Consider the following 20,486-nt stretch of genomic DNA (forward strand, 5'->3'; position numbering starts at 1 on the left):
ACTTGCAAGCTCGAGTGCTGATTTGCTTTTTCTAGTGTTTACTGTCGGCCTTAAGCGCATGTTAAGCATCGCAAAGGCGAGCGTCTACATTTGCAAACATGAATGAATAAAGTGGAGGAATGAGCTCAGCATTGTTCTATTAACCGAAATACCTTCAAGAGCAGTTTCATTTGCAAGCTGTTTGTCTTCACAGAAAATCGTCAACACTTTGGATGTTTTTTTTTTGCTCATATTACCATGGTGTGCTCTATAAACATCACTGCAGCATCATCAGTCAGCACTTAGACAGAAATTCTTAAAAAGTGCTAAAAACGCCAATATTTAGGAAGAATCCTCTCCTCTGTCTTGAAAAACAACTGGGAAATTTACACAAATCAGATGTAGTGACTGGCACAGCCTGGTTCCGTCAGTTCATCTGGTTAACAGGTTTAATTATGCCATACATAAACTAAATGGTTATGATGAGGGGTTTATGAGCTACAATAAAGCCAGAATGGTACATTTTTGTATATCTTTGTAGTGTGTGTCTGGCACCTGATGAGCATTTGAGTGTGTGGGAAAGATAAACGATGAGGTGAACTCACACATCGACACCCACAGATCTGACTTCATGCCGATTCAGCTTAGCTTTGTTTTCATTTGAAATTTTGCCAGGGACCACACACATCTGTGTAGAGCTTCATTATACACACAGAGAGCTAATTGAATAAATATCACTTATCCGTTAACAAGGATCCTAATTAGTTATGCTAATCAGCCTAGATAACCCAATTAACCCCATAGAGTGCTTCACAGAGGTCTCCTCTTTGTACTTATAAGTAGGTGTGGATTTCTATGCTTGACAGCATATTAGAGACACTTAAGAAAGCATGTTTGCCTAATTAGTTTTTAATGACAAAGACAAGGTTTTTCATGTAACAGCTGTTCTGCTGATGAATGCATAGTGAGAAGCTTTCCACTCTGAAGAAATAAGGTGTGGAGAACACATTATTTTCGTTGCTCCCACATATCTGTGAATAACTGCACTCCCTCTCTCTCTTAGTTAGCTCAACACAGATATGTATATTTTCACAACTATTATGGTATTTTAAACAGAGTGTGTATTTGTTAAGAGAATGTCTGCCTATTCCATTAGTTTATGGCTTTGAAAATACTATTTGGCTTCAAGTTCTTTCCGTTTATTTAAAACCTTCAGTCAGCGTTCCCCTCCTAATAGTGAGCTGTGTTTCCTCTCGTTTAGCTCCAGCACTCATTATCTGGGCCATGTGGAGAAAAAGTGTTTTGAAAGAAGAGCGGAAGAGGTGGTGGTGGTTTGAGGGGGTGTGTGTGTGTGTGTGTGTGTGGGGGGGGGGGGGGTGCTCGGAGAGGGAAAAAGAGGGGGAAAATTATTATGAAAATGTGAGGAAACCAGAAACAAAAAGACAGAGTGACTTAATGCGTCACTGAAAGAGAAAGAATTTAGATTGTCTTTGAACCTGACTACAGCTGCTTTTGCTTCTAATGAATGGGGTGGAGAAGGAGGGGAGGAAGACACTCAGACAAGACCGTCTTTGTTGTGCTGTGCCACAGACAGAGTGAGAATGCAACAGATTCATGTCTTACAGGAAGTTCTCCAGATTTGGGGTGTTGGAAACTGCCTAATTCAAGTCAAATCCATTCTCTGGCTTTTTATTTATGGGCCTTTTTACACTTCTCTGTTTTCACCAGTATGGGATATGCCTACATTTGCAAGGACTAGGCATGCAGCTGATTTTCAATTTTGTGTTAATAACGCTTTTTAAAGGCATTCATACACTTTGGACTTTTTCACATCTTTGTCACATTACAACAACAAAGATAAATGTGTTTTATTGGGATTGTATGTGGTGTATTAACACAAAGTATAGCACATAAATATGAAGTTGAGAGAAGATGTTACATAGGTTTATTTTTATTTGTTTTACGATTTAACAACCCCCCCTCACACACACACATACACACACACATCCCTCCCAGGTTTTCTTGCACAGTTGCTCTGTATTGACATCCATCCATCTTCCCATCAGCTCTCATCAGCTCCCCTGTACTTGCTGAAGAAAAGTGTCCCCATAGCCTGATGTTGCCGCAGTCATGTTTTTGAGTGGGAATGGATTAAACTAGTCAGAGCAGTGTGTGGACTACATGGATTGTGGCAAAAATTAAGTTCTCCTTGTGAATCTTCTATAAAGCCCAGTGCCCAACTACTAGTTGTCATGTTGACAGATCGCCCTATCTGCGAGGCCGAATCGATTTAAGTAGACACAAAAACATTTTGGTTCAAAATAGCCAAACTAATTGATCAGCAAATATCTGCTTGTATTTACTTCTTTGCAGAGAAGAACAGCAAAAAGGTATACAACTCTGTGCAATAAACACATCCAAACTGCCACTAAAATTAGTAGGTATTTTTTTGTATCTTTGCTTAGGTCTATGCATCAAACAGCAGGAACTACTTGCTTTTTTGATTCAGATAAAATCAGTTTGAAAATGTTATACATTTTTGTTTGATATTTGCATGCTAATACCATGATTATGTGTGTTTTGTTCTGTATTTAATTTTAATGTTCAATAGCATTTATATGGATTTCCTTAAATTGGATTCTGGTGTTTTTAGAGGGCAAAGAAAATAATTTTTCCATTCTCAGCGATGGATCATATCTGCTTCACTAATGTGGTAATGACATTTTGAGGATGACCCTAACTGCTGCTTCAACGTCTAAAGCATGCACAACACCTGACCTAGGATGCTGCTTTGTGTGTCATAGGCCTCAAATTGTTGAAATGCTAAAATTAGCTCATGCTCACATCAGCTGAGTCATCTCCTTTGTGTCCTTGGCTTATTAACTGATTTAGGCCTGATTAGATCAGTCTTGCAAGAGCATGCGCTGGCACACTTACTTGCAAAATCTGAATATCAAAATGGAATTGCCTAACCAGTAAAAAACAGATTAATTCAAAATGTTTGCATCAAGGTGTAGGTAAAACAGATGACTATGCATATTTTTAATGCAGCTCGCAGCATGTAAAGCCATTTATAACATTAAGTATGGCTCATGGTATGCAAACACATCTTGCAAGTCCAAGCCACTTAAGCTGAAAGTATGTGATGCTCCTTTTTTCTCCTTTGACTTGATTGAACTCCATGGGATAATTTGCATACAGGTATTGATTCTGCACTTTATTAGATGGAGTTTTAGGGAGCTACTTTGCATGTACCACATGCCACAGTATCAAAATGATGATGTGAAGATGTTTTGCGACAAGACTATAATTTTGCTGTCATATTTTTTTCATCACATTTACTGAAACACTTGTGTGTCTGTATTATGATTTAAATATTTATGTTATTTAATGTGGACTTATTTACAACTTTTTCTAATTAAGTGTCCCTTTAGCCAGCACTGACAGGGTTTTTCAAACAGATTAAACATCTCTCTACTTCCCAAAAAAGCCTGACTGCTTTTCTTCTCTTGCTACCAGGTTGAATGTCCTGATAACCTAACAGCATGTAGGCGGTGTACCCTTGGCATTGAAACCTCCTACATCTTCCTCATTCATTTGAAGAATAATTTCTTTCACATCATAGTTGCAGTTGATGTGAGTGCATTGCACTCCTGTTCCTTCTCATTTGAACATGTTGCTCACTTCTGCTTCTAGCTGTTTGATCAGTTCCGAGCATGATGTTACAATTTGACACACTTGTCTTGGTAAATAAGAGAAAGTTGTTTTGGTGTCTGTTTGATTTAGTCAGCCAACGTAAAATGTGTGTGCTTGCGTGTCCTTCTGCACAAGACTGTGTTTCTACCTCTGTGCGTCTTTGTGTGTCTGTGAGTCTGACAGTCTCCTCACGAGATGTTAATTCCTCTCCTCCCTGTTGTTGCCATGCTTCCACCAGCAGTATCTGCACCAGGGAGACGAAGACATATTGGTGTTAATGAAAAGCCCTCCTAAACTATCCTCCCCGCATGAATGTTTAAACATGCTTGTCATAACATTCATTCGCTCACACATGACAGCTAGCATCTGCAGCTGCCTTGCTCGCCCTCAATATTTTATTATAGCATCTCCCCTAACCCCACACTAGCACAATGGCTGTGTGTTGGCCAACTGAATTGTAATGACTCAAAGCTGGCTGTGTTCAGACCCACTGACAGCACAGGCCATACATAATGAATTCAGAGACACCACAGGTCTCATAAAGGCCCATTTAGTTCATCTTAAATATAAAAAGGAGGAGAGAAAGGCTAAATGAGGGGTGGGTTGTTATACAAGTAGGGAGCAAAAACAAAATGACAAACGGACAAAACCAGACACGCAAATTAGACTATAAGGATAGCTAAATGGAAAGGAGAAAAATATAAATATAAATATCACAAATAAAAAATGTTCATGTACACTGTGCTAATCAGAAACCCCATAACACTCCAGGTCAGCTTTTGTGACCTTGGTGGTTTTGTCAGAGATGATTCACCATGGTAATGGTTGGCCTAAAACCCTCAATACAGCTCTGCACCCCTCATCACTCATTAGCCTTCCTTGCCGCCTCTCTACCAATTGGATTGGATGCACAATTGAAATGTCATGCCTCAGCAAAATACATGCAGGAGCCCAAGAGGTACCTGACTGAAGGAGTGAAAGCAGAGACAAGAGTAACTGAAACATACATTGGTAGGTTCTAATTTTCAAAGTATTATTCCACGTTTTTCAACATTAGTTTCTATCTACAAAATAAGTGGCAAGGTTGGTGTAATGTGGTGCATTATTTTTCTATTTCACTATAATATTTACAGTGCCTTGCAAATGGATTCACACCCTTTAAATGTTTTTTTATACAAAGTTTATTGTATTTTATTTGGATTGTGTGTCATGGAAAACCACAATAAAGCTTTCTATTGTAAAAGGGATGGAAATGAAGCATGTTTTTTTCACATTTTGTAAAATCAAAATCGTAAAAGTGTGGCAGCATTTATATTCAGTACACATTTAGTCTGATTCCCCTAAGTAAAGTTCTGCACAACCAACTGCCTTCAAGAGACATAAAGTCACATTCAGTAAATTAGAATATGCATTCCAATGAGGCTCGTTTGTCATATTAAAAGTACCTTTTGAAAATAACAAACTGAGCAGGTATTCAACATACTTTTTAAACGTTTAAAACATTTAAAAAGTTGAGAGGTTCAGTAGAGGTTCAGGTTCCAGGAGGAAAATGATTAAACATACAAGGATAGCTATAATAGAATGGTTCAGAGCTAAATATATTCATGCATTAGAACGGCCCAGTGAAGTGCAGACCTAAATCCATCTTGTGGTAAGACTTGAAAGATGGGTGTTTAAATACAAAATATGTCTGGTTTGACTGAGCTTGAGCTATTTTGAAAAACCCAAAAGAACTACAGCTGTAACTGAAGTGAAAGGTCATTCTATAAAGCACTGACTCGGACAGTGTTGGGGTGCAAAGGCATGCCACACGTTCTGAAAAACAAATTCTGAAAATAATGTATCATTTTCCTTCCACTTTATAATTATGTACTTTGTTTTGGTCTTTCACATAAAATCCCAAAATAAATACTTTCAAGATTGTAGTTTTAATGTCACACAATGTGGAAAACTTTAAGAAGTATAAATGCTTTTGAAGGGCACAGTTTGCACAGTGTGCCCAGCTCATAGCCTGTCGTATCCATTCACCTCATTTCACCTCAATGTAAAGTGAAGTTTACACAGAGGGATGTTTTTTCTCATCAGTGGCAGCGGCTGAATAGTGTTAGCTTCAAACCGAAGTTTGCCAGTGTTGTTTTATTGTACTTGAACAAAAAAAAAAAAAAAGCAAATTAAAACTTAAATTAAAAAACAAATCATTGGCTCCATCATCATTTGTATTTCGGTCTACACCATTTATCCCATGTTGAGTGAGCAACTTAGCACAGAGCAGCACTTATCTCAAGCTCTAGGTCTCTAGCTTCTGCTGATCTGCATAAGTGACTGTGCCACACATAAAGCCCCTTCTAAATCAGTGTTAAAGCCTTGATAATAGACCTCACTGACCAATTGATTGGCCTTCATATGTTTACAGCTCACTTTAATTGCCTCAAAAATACAATTTATCAGCTGAGTGTGTTCATGGATGCAGGCATGTGTGTGTACACACATGCCTCTCCATTGACAAGAAAAGTCTATTGATTTATCAGCATCTGGATTTGTCCTGTTCACTATACATAAAAACCCTGCATATGTGCTGTTCAAAATGGGAAATGGCCCTATCGATTCCCTTAAGTTGGAGCCCAAATGCTAAAGATTTTTGGATAAGCTTTCTCATTACTTAAGCTGAAATCAATAGGGGGGAGCATGGGTCTAATGAATGAACGGGCCACAGATCAGATGGGGTGTGCTCATCCCTGGTCAGTCCTGGTCAGTCTGTGTGTGTGTGTGTGTGTGTGTGTGTGTGTGTGTGTGTGTGTGTGTGTGTGTGTGAGAGAGAGAGAGAGAGAGAGATTCTGTGCATCACAAGCATTTTTTCTGTCGTGCTTACAACAGGAGATCATTCTGTGATGGGATTACTTCAGCTGTAATACCAATGAATTGTCAGCCCACACCAGTTTTCAAAGTATGCCTTCAATCTTTATAGGCTAGTGGACAAATGACCTTTCTGTGAACTCACACAACAACAGTTTACTACACATAACAGACTTGCTTATAAAACCATTATTAGTATTGTTGCAACATGCTCATTCAGCCTGATAAAGTTTCTTAATCTGACCATTATATCTGCCTGATGCTTTCCATAGCTGCCTATCCTTTAAACCAAAATATTCCACAAACAGCAGTCCTAAACAGGTGCTGGTCATGTCACAATTTTTTGGGTTATAAAAAGGAGCCTCTTGGCACCAACCTGTTTGCTCTTACAGTGGAAACCTTCTGCATTGAAAGACTTACGTGACTCAATTTTTTTTTAATAAGGTTGCTTATTATTTTTGCTTTATCAGATCTCATAATTACCTACAATGTAAAATGCTTATAGGTATGAAATCGAAGTAGATAGGGACAAAATCATAGTGGCTGCAAAGAAAATTAAGGTACAAATTGGATAAGGGGCAAATTGGCCATGCTAAACTGCAATATTTCCTTTCACCCACTCACTGTTTTGTCTTTTAACAGTTTTGGCCATTTCACACCCAACTTCCACAAATACAAAAATGATCCATTTGCAACAAGACTTGTATTGACAGCAAATCAGTTTGTACTGCCTTGAAGTTATTTTGTTTGTGCTTTCACAACCGATGATTTAAAGTAATTTTTTAACATGTACTCATAAGCTACTGCATAGAAATGTCTTTAATAACTAGTTTTCAAATAGCAGCTTTGTTTTATTTATAGTCATAATCTTTTAAATTTCATAAGAGTAAACAGGTTCAAATGGGGATTAAAAACTTCCATCATTGAAAAAAAACTGTGTAATTTAAATAGTTAAATTGGCGATTTAAGCATTGTTTTTCTATTACTCCATATTTCATCAAAAATACGTACCTATTCAAAGAAATAAACTGCACAGCAAATCTGAAATTGCAAATTTAACACGTTCAGAGTTAAAATGAACACGTTCCCAGGGTTTATATTGGAACCACTGGCAAAATGTTAAATTAACACTTTTTATTTAGTTACAATTATTAACACTGTGACAGTGTTGTCTAATAAACTCTTACAGTGTTAAATATTAACCCTAACCCCTAACACTCACCCTAACCCCTAACCCTAACACCCGCTACACGACCGAGGACGTTTAGAAAAAACATTTGAAATTAATTGGCTACTTAACCTAAATTGTTCAAAACTATATTTAGTTTAACGTTAACCCACGATGTCTTAACATGACATGAAATAAACGCTAACGTTCGGGCAGGTCTGCTTAAAGTTAGCAAAAAACGGCGACGAAAACTTGTTAGAAATGCCAATAAATTTTAATCTGTCCCCAAATTTAGAAACAACGAGTCAGCGTAAACACATTTTAATAATAGTAGCAATGGCACGATGACTGATTTGTGAAATTTTACTCACCAGTCTCTCCTTCTCATGCGCCATGTGAGTGAGAGAAAATGGCTGCTGACAAATTCCTTCACAGGAGGTACCTGTCCAAGTACCCGGATGTTCAAAGTGTCACTCATTAGTGTTAAATACCGTCAACTCCGTGATTTGACACCAACACTCTTATGTTTCATTAGTGGAGAGTTGTTACTACCAAAATCAACACCAATACATCAACACGTCACTCTGAAAAAGCCTAACACCAGCATTTTAACACTGATGAATTTGCTGTGTGATTTGCAATGTTTTACACAGGTCTAAAATGTTTGGGGTTTTTTTACTGGAGAAGGTCAAATTGACCCGGAGCCACTCTTAATACATCAGGTACATCAGTATGTCCATGGCCACATGTATACTTTGGCATATTCCTTCTGTCCTAAAGATTATTCCACTTTGTACAATAGAAAAGAGTGTTTCAGAGGTTCAGTTGTACAAATTAGGTGAAGGCCATACTTAAAGCTGAAACCAAATGTATTAAAAAAGACAAACAACCTTTATATTCTCACTTTCTGATGTTAAATCACATTAAACTTTATCTGTTTTAACTCAGCTGTGATTATCAAAACGGTTCCTATGGACCAGAATAATAGGCAAAAGTGTTGTTTAGAAAGGATGTTTTAAATTCCTTTAAATTCATGTTTACATAATTTATCTTAGTATTGGCTAGATTTGTCTTTTACATTATATCACTTGAGTCAAACAGTTTGAGTATCCTTCCACAAGCTTCTCATAATACTTTGGTGGCATGTTCGCCAATATGGTGTGTGGTGTGTATGGTGAATGGCTTACAAGTTTCCGCCTTTTTAATGACTCTCTCTTCCTAGAATCAGCCAGCATCTTTACAACGCCTTCGGCCTTTGTTCTGAGGTTGATTCACACTAAAACATTTAGATTTCTGGGACACAATTGCTTGTCTTCCATGAATAGTATGATGGCTGGACATTATGAGTAGCAAAAATGAACTTGAAATGAATTGAAGGTGTGAAATACTGAACATAGTAATATTGAGTTCCGTAAAAACCAACATGTGATTAATTTTTGCCACCATCGTCCACCATTGCTGCCTGAGCTCAACCAATCTGATTCGACCCGCAATGAATCATGGGAAATTGTTGGTCACAGACTACAAAACTCCGCTGTTATTTTTTGTTACTTTGATCCCTCATAGGACATCCCTATTGTGGTTTATAGTTGTATATAACTGTTTGAACAGATGAACTTGACAGCAGGCATCTTGTATTGTACGTAAGGATGAACCAGACTTATGGAGGTCCTCAATTCTCTTTCTGATATTTTGATTGATTCATTTTTATTCTCTTATGGTGTCACACAAAGAAACAGTGCGTTTGAGGTGTTGCCTTAAGATACACCTGTTTGTGTGCCTACAATAACCGTGAATGTTTTAAATTAAGAATCCTACAAAGCCATGACATCCTAATCTGGACTTTTTTGTTGTATTTCTTTTTTTTTTACCTTCTAATTTACCAGGTAACATTTTTGAGAACCTCTTTTCATTTATAAACATGACCTGGACAAGAAGCCCTTAAAGAAAAACCACAAAAACACATTAAACATACATTTCAAGATTGTTTATGTCAGGATCTGGAGACATCCTCTACCTGCTATTAACACTCTTAAACACTAGGTGCCGCCAGTAGGAGATTGACTGACAGGTGTGGCTCATTGGTTCATCAGGAGGGGAACATAAAGGGGATGGAATGCCAACACTTTGTTGCCTATATGAAAAAGAAATAAGTTCAATGTTGCCTTTGCCAGTAGTGTCACCGTGGCTGTTACCAGAAGCAGTGGTGGATATGGCATTGATGGAAAAGAAAAAGGATCCAAAATGCAGATTAGATTCAAGTATAATACAAGAATATATAAACAATTACTATCATTATGTCCAGATTTACACAGACGCATCAAAAACAGATGAAAAAATAGGAGTAGCATTTGTAATACCAGAATTTAAAATAAAAGTAGGAAGGAGAATTACAGATGGATTATCAGTATATTCAGGAGAATTATTAGCAATATTGTTAGCAGTGCAGTGGGTGGAGGATATAAAACCATTAAAAACAATCATTTGTTCAGACTCAAGTTCAGCATTATTAAGTTTAAAACATAATCATTCAGAGGGTAGACCAGACATTTTGTTGGAAATAAAACATACTTTATTTAGAATACAAAGAATGGGATTAATATTAGTGTTTTTATGGGTACCAGCGCATGTAGGAGTTGGAGGGAATGAGAAGGCGGACAGGATAGCAAAGAAGGCAACACAAAAAAACATTAGCTTTATAATTAATATTAGTAGGTCAGAGACAAGAAATATAATTAAACAGAGAATCAGGAAAGAGTGGCAAAAAAGGTGGGATGAAGAAAAGAAAGGAAGATGGTTTTACAGAATCAACAAGATAGTAGGAGAAGTAAGAACTGGAAGAAGGAGTAGAAAATAGGAAAGATTAATTACAAGATTAAGAATAGGACATACAGGACTTAATTCTACATTGTTCAAGATGAAGAAACATAATACAGGAAAATGTGATCATTGTGGAGAGGAGGAAACAATAGAACATGTAATATTGAAGTGTCAGAAATATGAACAAGAAAGAACAATTTTAAGGAGAGAATTTGTAGATATTAAAGAAAGTTTTAATTTGAGAGATACTTTGCAAAGACGTTTAGGTAGCAAGCATATTCAAATTATAATTAGATTTTTCAAGAGCACTAAATTAATAAATAGAATTTGATTGTTGTAATAGTAAATAAGATTTAAAACCATGAAGAACCACACTCCATACCAGTCGGTGGCGGTAATGCACATCATAACGTCATTTGCCAACTGCCAAAAATAATACAAGAAGAAGAAGAAGAACACTTTGTTGCCTGAGTATTTTGCCCTCTGTGGTGAAAGAAGATTGAATATCTTTTCTCTGAACTTCCTCCTGGTTGCCCGCTCCAGGTGTGACTTCTGGCTGATCTGATCAAGACCCAAATCTCTGTTTGTTGTGTGGACTCCTCCCTGGACCCAGACTGAACCTGGCTGGTAATCCGTGATCCTCTGGTGCCCCCCCTCCGGCAAGAGGAGATCCTGTCAAACCCCTCCAGCATTCTCCACTCGAAGCATCCGTCTGCGGCTGCCATGGAACCTGGCAGGCTGTGTTCCTCTTCCTCCTGACTATGTGCCCTCTCCCTGGCAGATTCAACGCCCCCACCAGTAAGAAACGCTGACCTTTTAGGCCACACTCTGAGGTTCAGTTTCTAACCATTTTCCCTTTGTTTCACGCAGTGATGGGGATTAGGCTCGCAGTTCTCCATTTAGTGTCTGACTGTGTTTCAATAAACTTCAACTAAACTGTTCTTGTTTTCTGAGTGTCTCTGCATGTGGGTTAAGTCGGCAATAAGAACCCTGACAGTTTATAGGCATAATAATCTTAGTTCATGTAAAACCTTACATTTAAAAAGGGTTATACAGGTCCTTCTCAAAATATTAGCATATTGTGATAAAGTTCATTATTTTCCATAATGTAATGATGAAAATTTAACATTCATATATTTTAGATTCATTGCACACTAACTGAAATATTTCAGGTCTTTTATTGTCTTAATACGGATGATTGTGGCATACAGCTCATGAAAACCCAAAATTCCTATCTCACAAAATTAGCATATTTCATCCGACCAATAAAAGAAAAGTGTTTTTAAAACAAAAAACGTCAACCTTCAAATAATCATGTACAGTTATGCACTCAATACTTGGTCGGGAATCCTTTTGCAGAAATGACTGCTTCAATGCGGCGTGGCATGGAGGCAATCAGCCTGTGGCACTGCTGAGGTCTTAGGGAGGCCCAGGATGCTTCGATAGCGGCCTTTAGCTCATCCAGAGTGTTGGGTCTTGAGTCTCTCAACGTTCTCTTCACAATATCCCACAGATTCTCTATGGGGTTCAGGTCAGGAGAGTTGGCAGGCCAATTGAGCACAGTGATACCATGGTCAGTAAACCATTTACCAGTGGTTTTGGCACTGTGAGCAGGTGCCAGGTCATGCTGAAAAATGAAATCTTCATCTCCATAAAGCTTTTCAGCAGATGGAAGCATGAAGTGCTCCAAAATCTCCTGATAGCTAGCTGCATTGACCCTGCCCTTGATAAAACACAGTGGACCAACACCAGCAGCTGACACGGCACCCCAGACCATCACTGACTGTGGGTACTTGACACTGGACTTCTGGCAGTTTGGCATTTCCTTCTCCCCAGTCTTCCTCCAGACTCTGGCACCTTGATTACCGAATGACATGCAGAATTTGCTTTCATCCGAAAAAAGTACTTTGGACCACTGAGCAACAGTCCAGTGCTGCTTCTCTGTAGCCCAGGTTAGGCGCTTCTGCCGCTGTTTCTGGTTCAAAAGTGGCTTGACCTGGGGAATGCGGCACCTGTAGCCCATTTCCTGCACACGCCTGTGCACAGTGGCTCTGGATGTTTCTACTCCAGACTCAGTCCACTGCTTCCGCAGGTCCCCCAAGGTCTGGAATCGGCCCTTCTCCACAATCTTCCTCAGGGTCCGGTCACCTCTTCTCGTTGTGCAGCGTTTTCTGCCACACTTTTTCCTTCCCACAGACTTCCCACTGAGGTGCCTTGATATAGCACTCTGGGAACAGCCTATTCGTTCAGAAATTTCTTTCTGTGTCTTACCCTCTTGCTTGAGGGTGTCAATAGTGGCCTTCTGGACAGCAGTCAGGTCGGCAGTCTTACCCATGATTGGGGTTTTGAGTGATGAACCAGTCTGGGAGTTTTAAAGGCCTCAGGAATCTTTTGCAGGTGTTTAGAGTTAACTCGTTGATTCAGATGATTAGGTTCATAGCTCGTTTAGAGACCCTTTTAATGATATGCTAATTTTGTGAGATAGGAATTTTGGGTTTTCATGAGCTGTATGCCAAAATCATCCATATTAAGACAATAAAAGACCTGAAATATTTCAGTTAGTGTGCAATGAATCTAAAATATACAAATGTTACATTTTCATCATTACATTATGGAAAATAATGAACTTTATCACAATATGCTAATATTTTTAGAAGGACCTGTAAGGTGTTACCTAAAAACATAACAGTGAGCTAAAAAACCAACATGAATTATAAGAAAGAAATTCTGTGTTTTCTTCATGTTAACGTAGATGTGCCCTCCTTTACATGTGTAACCTAGGCGTATGTAAAAGATTTAAAATTTAAAAACAACCTGTACAGATCCACAGTATCCACAAACAAAATCTAAATCAGACATATTGCTGCCTGGGAATGTAATATGCATACAGCTGTGTGTCAGCCTTCTAACCAGGTTTAGCACACACACACAAACACAACCGCAACCCTTTTGGCTGAACTTTTGTTTTTTCCACTTTCTATTCTTTCCTCTCTTTTGAAAAAGCAAAATCGACATGAAATGGTGTATCTCCACAAAATTGTCTTTGACCGTTGACTGAGTCTGCACAGTACATTGACCAGAAAACTGCTTACATTCAACTGTGTGGCTTGGCAAAGTCAGGGAATTTACTGTTAATTGACTAAAGCTTATATTGGGGACAGTGAGTATTGAAAATCACATCAACAAAGTTTTTAAAACTTGCTGACATGTATTTTGGTAGATTAAAATACTGTAATTAATAAAAACCATGCCATCAAGAACCAATATCTATTTAGTCCTGTTAAGTGTATTTCTTGAGCTTTAAATGTAAATACTAAGAACAATCAATAAATCATATCCACAATATGAACAGTAGAAAATCTGAAGTACCTGTCAGTAACCAGCCCTTTTTTGTACAAGTAAACTCCCTATGCATTTCTCTGATTCTCCTCTAAGGTGTCCCGCCTTTCTAACTCATAAATATGCAAGTCAAAAGATGATGAGATTCACAGACAAGAAAGGAATCAAAATCTATTGTAGCGTGTCCTTTTCCCCGTGTAAAGTTTGGATTAAATGTCACACATTAGCATGTGAACTTTTAAATGAGCTTGTTTGCTCTCCACGGTGTGGGGCATGTAAATATCCATCTTGAGTATGGAATGGGGGTTGCTTAGTGGGGGGCAGGTGGGGCGGGGGCGGGGTAACACAAGAAATGCAGGACATATTTGTGTCTTTCGCTGGTAATTAGGCTTGAGAAAAGGACTTGTAGCAAACAGCTATATTGGCTATTTTGCATCACAGTTGTGTTCTTCACCTGAAATGGCAGATATGAGCCGAAAATTGAAAGCTCCTTGGTGGTGGTAATGGTTTCAAGGAAAGAGACAATTGACTGTTACTACTAGAATGAGATAACTTACATGCACTGTCAAAGTAACGCTACTGCTGGGTAAATTCAGATGTGAGGGTGTTGTAATTTTGAGTGCTGTTTTGAGACATACAGTAGATCATAACAGATTTTACATAACAGCTAAAGAAAGTCATCAAATTTCATGAAATTTGTTCATTGTTCATTCTTAAGTTCAAGCTGAACCTTAGGAAACATGACGTATTCCAATGATAAAGAAAATCTCAGGAAAAGTAAGACCTAAATTAGAGGTGTATCCATAAAACAGTTCGAGTTAAAAGACAAGCCAGACATAACTTTAGGGTTCTAACCTCACAATGTGTGTGACTGTTGGTGTGTGGAGACAGATGGCTGTGCTCTGTAAGATATTTGTTCATAGCAAAACCCTATTACAGTACATATATGCACTTTTGTTTCATTGACTATGATTCCCATTGTTTTAAAATATGAGTCTGGTTATTTATTGATACAATTTCCTACCAGTGAAAGGCTTGTGTCTATAAAGCACATTAGAATCATATTGCAATCTTTGCTTACCCAGGAACAGCGCCATTGTTCTATTATACTCTGTGAACAACAGCATCACAGCCTGTTATCAATCCAATATCTCATAATGTGCTCTATGCTCAGTCATTTTGAATATAAAAAGATCTTTTATTCGCATTGTACCATATTTCCTATATTTAGTATTAATCTCTTGTACCGACATGAGTCTGACACATCCAATATGATATTTGATTAGTTGCTTTTTTGTTTGTTTTCTTGGTCTCCAGGTGATATTGGATACATGTGCTGAGATGGTACTGTGTTGGGTGTTTCATCTAAGTATAAAAATGATTTAGTGTGTACTCAGCACGCAGTGTCATTGACTAGCTTTAATTTCACTGCAAAGGTGGGCTTTATTGCTCTGCTCCCCAAATGTGTGTGTGTTTATGTTGGTGTGTGTGTATGAGAGAGACACAGAGATGGAATGAGATTGTATATTTGTGTGCATATCTCTGTCTTATTTTATACTCGGTAATACAGTAATGTACCTCACCTGTAAATACACATGCCCACACACAGACACACATACACAAACACACTGTAGGCAGTTGTAAAAATTGCCTTTGTGTACTAACTTTCACAAAGTCTACTATGAACCTTATTGAACACAGTCAGGTTGCTGACTAATTAGGGATATAATAAGATCTCATGGCACAAAATATATTAAATATAAAACACCACCAAATTTCTTGTCCAGTTGCTGACAGCATGTGACTTTCTCCAATGAAATGACTGTAAGCTATTGTGACGAATGTGTATATCTTAAGCATGAAACCATGTACCTATGTTTGAGGATCTTATTTTGAAATAAGCAAAAAAGTGTCTTGAGTTGTATTATTGTGTTGACAGACTCAACTAATAAAATCTGCACATCACACTGAATGACGACACTTGGTCACACAAACATTAAAGAAGTCCACACCACTTTTAAACTGTGTGGCAAAATATGAAATACTGTAAAGCACTGTAAAAAAATTGTGACTGACTATATGTTCCTAGGAACACTAAAGCTAAGATCTGCTTTGGAATTTCTTTCGGCACTAAACTTAAAAGATGAGGCAACTGATGTCGCCCAGTACGGCAGAGCTGGGGCCCCACCCTGGAGCCAGACCTGACTCTAGGGATGTGGAATGTCACCTTGCTGGGGGGAAGGAGCCTGAGCTTGTGCAGGAGGTTGAGAGATATCGGCTAGATATAATCTGGCTCACCTCCACACATGACATGGGCTCTGGAACCCTAATCCTTGAGAGAGGTTGGACTCTCTTCTACTTTGGAGTGGACTGCGAGGAGAGGTGGTGGGCTGGGGTGGTTTTGCTTGTCATCCCCCAGCTCAGCAGTCTTGTGGTGGGGTTTACCAAGGTGGATGTGAGGGTCGCATCCCTGTGCCTTCAGGTCAAGCAGAGGTCAATTGTTTGGTCTACAGGCCGAGGAGCAGTGTGGAATACCTGGCCTTCTTGGTATCCCTGCCAGGGATGCTGGACAGTCCCCTTCTGGGGGACCCCATCATTCTGCTGGGGGACTTCAACAGTGACACCTGGAGGGTTGAGACTGGGAGGAATGACCGCCGATCTTTTCACCCGAGTGGTGTTTCATTATTGGACTTCTGTGCCAGTCACTGATTGTCCATAAGGAAAATTATATTCAAGCATAAGGTTGTTTATTGGTGCACTTGGCACCAGGAAACCCTAGGCAAGAGGTCAATGATTGACTTGGAAGTTTTGTCTTCGGCTCTTCGGCCACATGTCTTGGACACTCTGGTGAAGAGAGGGGCTGAGCTGTCCACCGATCACCAACTGGTGGTGAGTTGGATCCGCTGGATGAGGAGAAAGCCAGACAGACATGGCAGGCTCAAACGTATAATGAGGGTCTGCTGGGAACATTGGGCAGAGCCCTCAGCCAGGGAGGTATTCAACTCCCACCTCCGGGAGAGCTTTAAACAGATTGGACCAGAGGTTGGAGACATAGAGTCAGAGTGGACTATATTCCCCATCTCTAATGTCGATGCTACCGCCCGTAGCTGTGACCGTAAGGTCTGCGGTGCCTGTTGCAGTGGCAATCCCCAAACCCAATGGTGGACATAAGAATGGTGAGTGGAGGATGTGTTTCATCTACAGGGGCAATCACACTCTTCCACCTCCCTGGGAAGGCCTATGCCAGGGTCGTGGAGAGGAGAGCCCGGGGCTGAGTCAAACCCAAGCTTCAGGAGAAGCAGTGTGGTTTTCGTCTTGGCTGTGGAACACTGGACCAGCTCTGCATCCACTACAGGGTGCTTCGAGGGTACATGTGAGTTTGTTTTGTGCACCTGAAGAAGGCATTTGACCCTCTCCCTCATTGTGCCCTGTGGGGGATGCAATTGGGGTACGGAGTAGCGGGCCCTTTATTAGGGGCCATCCGGTCTCTGTACAAGCGGAGGAGGAGTTTGGTTCGCATTGCCGGCATTACGTCAGACCTGTTCCCGGTGCACGTTGGACTCCGACAGGGCTTCCCTTTGTCACCAGTCCTGTTCATAAACTTCATGGACAAAATTTCTAGGTGCAGCAAAAGGTCGAAGGGGTTCTGATTTGGGGACTAGTGGGTTTCGTCTCTCCTTTTCGCAGATGATGTGGTCCTGCTGGCCCCCTCTAACCAAGACCTACAACATGCACTATGGTAATTCACATCCCAGGTGAAGCTGCTGGGATTAGGATGAGCTCCTCCAAGTCCAGGGCCATGGTTCTTGACCCTTGGAAAAGGGTGGCTTGCCCTCTTCAGGTTGAAGGGGAGCTCATTTCTCGAGTGGAGGAATTCAATTATCACAGGGTTTTGTTCACAAGTGAGAGGATGGAGCAGGAGATCAAGAGATGGATTGGGGTGGCTCACCTATGGGCATATACTATGTGTCATGACCAAAAGAACAAAATCCCGGATACAACCGGCTGAAATAAGATTTCTCCGCAGGGTGGCGAGGCACTCCAATGGAGATAGGGTGAGCAGCTTGGCCATCCGGGAGGAGCTCGGAGTAGAGTCCCTACTCCTCCACATTGAGAGGAGTCAGTTGGGGTAGCTCGGGCATTAGTTTTGGATGCCTCCTAGATGCCTCCCCAGGGATGTATTCCAGGCATGTCCCACCGGGAAGAGGCCCAGGAGATGGCCCAGGATATGCTGGAAGTACTATACTATGCCTCTTGGCTGGCCTGGGAACGCCTTGAGCTTCCCCCAGTGGACCTGGAGGAGGTGTCTGGGGAGAGGGAAGTCTGGGCGTCTCTGTTTAGTCTGCTGTCCCGCAACCTGGTCCCGAATAAGCAAAAAATGATGAGTACTGAACTAAAAGGCTATTTCACAGTTTTGGATTTCATTTGATCACCTCTAGCTAAAAATCTAAAGTACACATAAGCCCTTACCACACAGTTGTGTATTTGCCTTGTGTGCCATAGAAAGATGTGCGGCTTTAAGAAAAAAAAAAAAAAACACCCTAGCATTGCTTTCCTATGCATTTGGGATTGTTAAATACACAGGTTATTCAACAACTAAGCCAGGCGGCCATCATAAAAATATATAAAAAAACATGATTATGAACAAAGCATCCTGTCCTGACACAACTGAACATTGTTTTTTTTTTAACACCTTTCATCCCAAAATAAAACACAAAAACATCAAAAGCTACATAGACACTTCATACACATGACAGGACCATATCTTCCTCAAAGCTTAATTTTATGAGCATCATTTCTATATGGCAAGAATTTATCTGACAACAGGATTGGACTAATAAAACCTCAAATGAACAGTTAAATACCCCCACCCCACCACCCCACCCCCTTATTTTCGAAACAAAAGAAAAGAGGCATCTAGTATTTAGGATGTACTAAGCAACTTTTCATTACATTTTTATTATCACTCCAAGATGTGCATTTTGTTTAGCTGCAGTCATTCTGTTGTAGATTTTTTTTCAACTGATGTCTCAAAGAACTAAAGGATTTTGTCAGAAAACTTTTTGGCATCATTAGTCAGATTTACTCTGTTAGATCACTAGTATTATTCCTTCTGATATTATCTGAGCAGTCTTATCAATTTTCTAAAAAAATAACATACCTTTTTTGTTGTTAGGCATGTTATTGTCATAAAGTAGAGCAATCATTTACACTCACACTTGCAATCTCACATCATGCATGGGCCACTGTGGTCATCCCTGTTCAAGAAACCGAGGAGGTCTAGTTTGCCTTGACAAACCTTACTTCTGATCAAATGCTATAGAGTCATAATCATGTTTGTGCCACTAAATTGTTTAACCTTTCCATGACCCCACTGAATGCCAGTGGCCCAATCACAGAACCTAATTGAATCTGCTCAGCGGCACCCTCTCAACTGATGAAAAAATAAAAAAGGAGGTGAAAAATGAATATAACACTAGAGAGAAACAGAGAGGGGGGGGGGGGGGGGGTTAAAGGAGGAGTCACAGTGCAGCTTTTTAAATACAAAGATGTAACTCACAGATACACACCCAGACATGTACACACACTCACCCTTTTTCAGTCTGACAGGAAAATGGAGAGTGGGAAATGACAAAAAGAATGGAGAAGAGAGGTTAGGCTGGTTTATCATTATCCCCATAGCCTGTTTGTAGGATATTCCTATATGATAATCTGATTTATTTGTAATTTTCCTTTTAGCGGCTTAGCATTTACCTTCAAGATTAATATTTTTCTCTGTTATTATTATCAGACTGTAATTAGGAGTTATCCTTCTCACTATACACAATTCTGTGGTCGCCAGGCAGTCAGCTGGAAAAAAAAAAAACAATTGATGTAACTTCCCTGTCAAGAAAAAGATTGAAGAAGAGAATCTAATTCTTTTTAAAGTGAACATGGCTGGAAAGATGCAGGCTAAGGGCGTAAGACTACATCATAGTGTACCTGCCAGTATGTCCAAGCTGTGCGTTTATGCTGCTATGGCTGCTGACACGTGTAGATATGTGAGTGTGTATTTGTTTGGTGTATGTGAGTTTGTGTGACAGTGTGTTGGTCCCATCTGATTGATAAGGTGTCTGTGGCGGCTGCAGATTGCTCTTGCTGATTGCTTCTGAGAGCTCCAGCTGATTTATAATCAGAGCAGGATGAAGGATTGGACTGTGGATTGCTTATCTGTTTACCCCCCTCCCAACATAAACTGACAAATTATCATGTTGAACACACAAACACATGCACACACACACACACACACACACCCACACACACACAGACACACACACACACACACGAGCATGCATGGACCCTCTTATTAGGTGAACTCAAAGACACACAGTCATTCAGTTTTTACGCAGAGACCTACATAAAATGGATAGGTTTACTCATTATCATACTCATTTTCATGATTGTTTGATTTCCTTCTGTCTGCAAATATTGTCTTCAGTTTTTGTATCCTTTTTATATATTATTTGACAGAGTCATCTATTCCCAGTCCAATCTGAAACAGCTGGACAAACAAGGAAAATTTATTTTTGGCTTTTACATAAACTGACAAAAAGTTCAGCATCTCAATTGGCATTTGAAGGCTTTATTCTCT

This window comes from Girardinichthys multiradiatus, chromosome 21, assembly GCF_021462225.1.
Source record: "Girardinichthys multiradiatus isolate DD_20200921_A chromosome 21, DD_fGirMul_XY1, whole genome shotgun sequence".
In the NCBI taxonomy this organism is placed as follows: Eukaryota; Metazoa; Chordata; class Actinopteri; order Cyprinodontiformes; family Goodeidae; genus Girardinichthys; species Girardinichthys multiradiatus.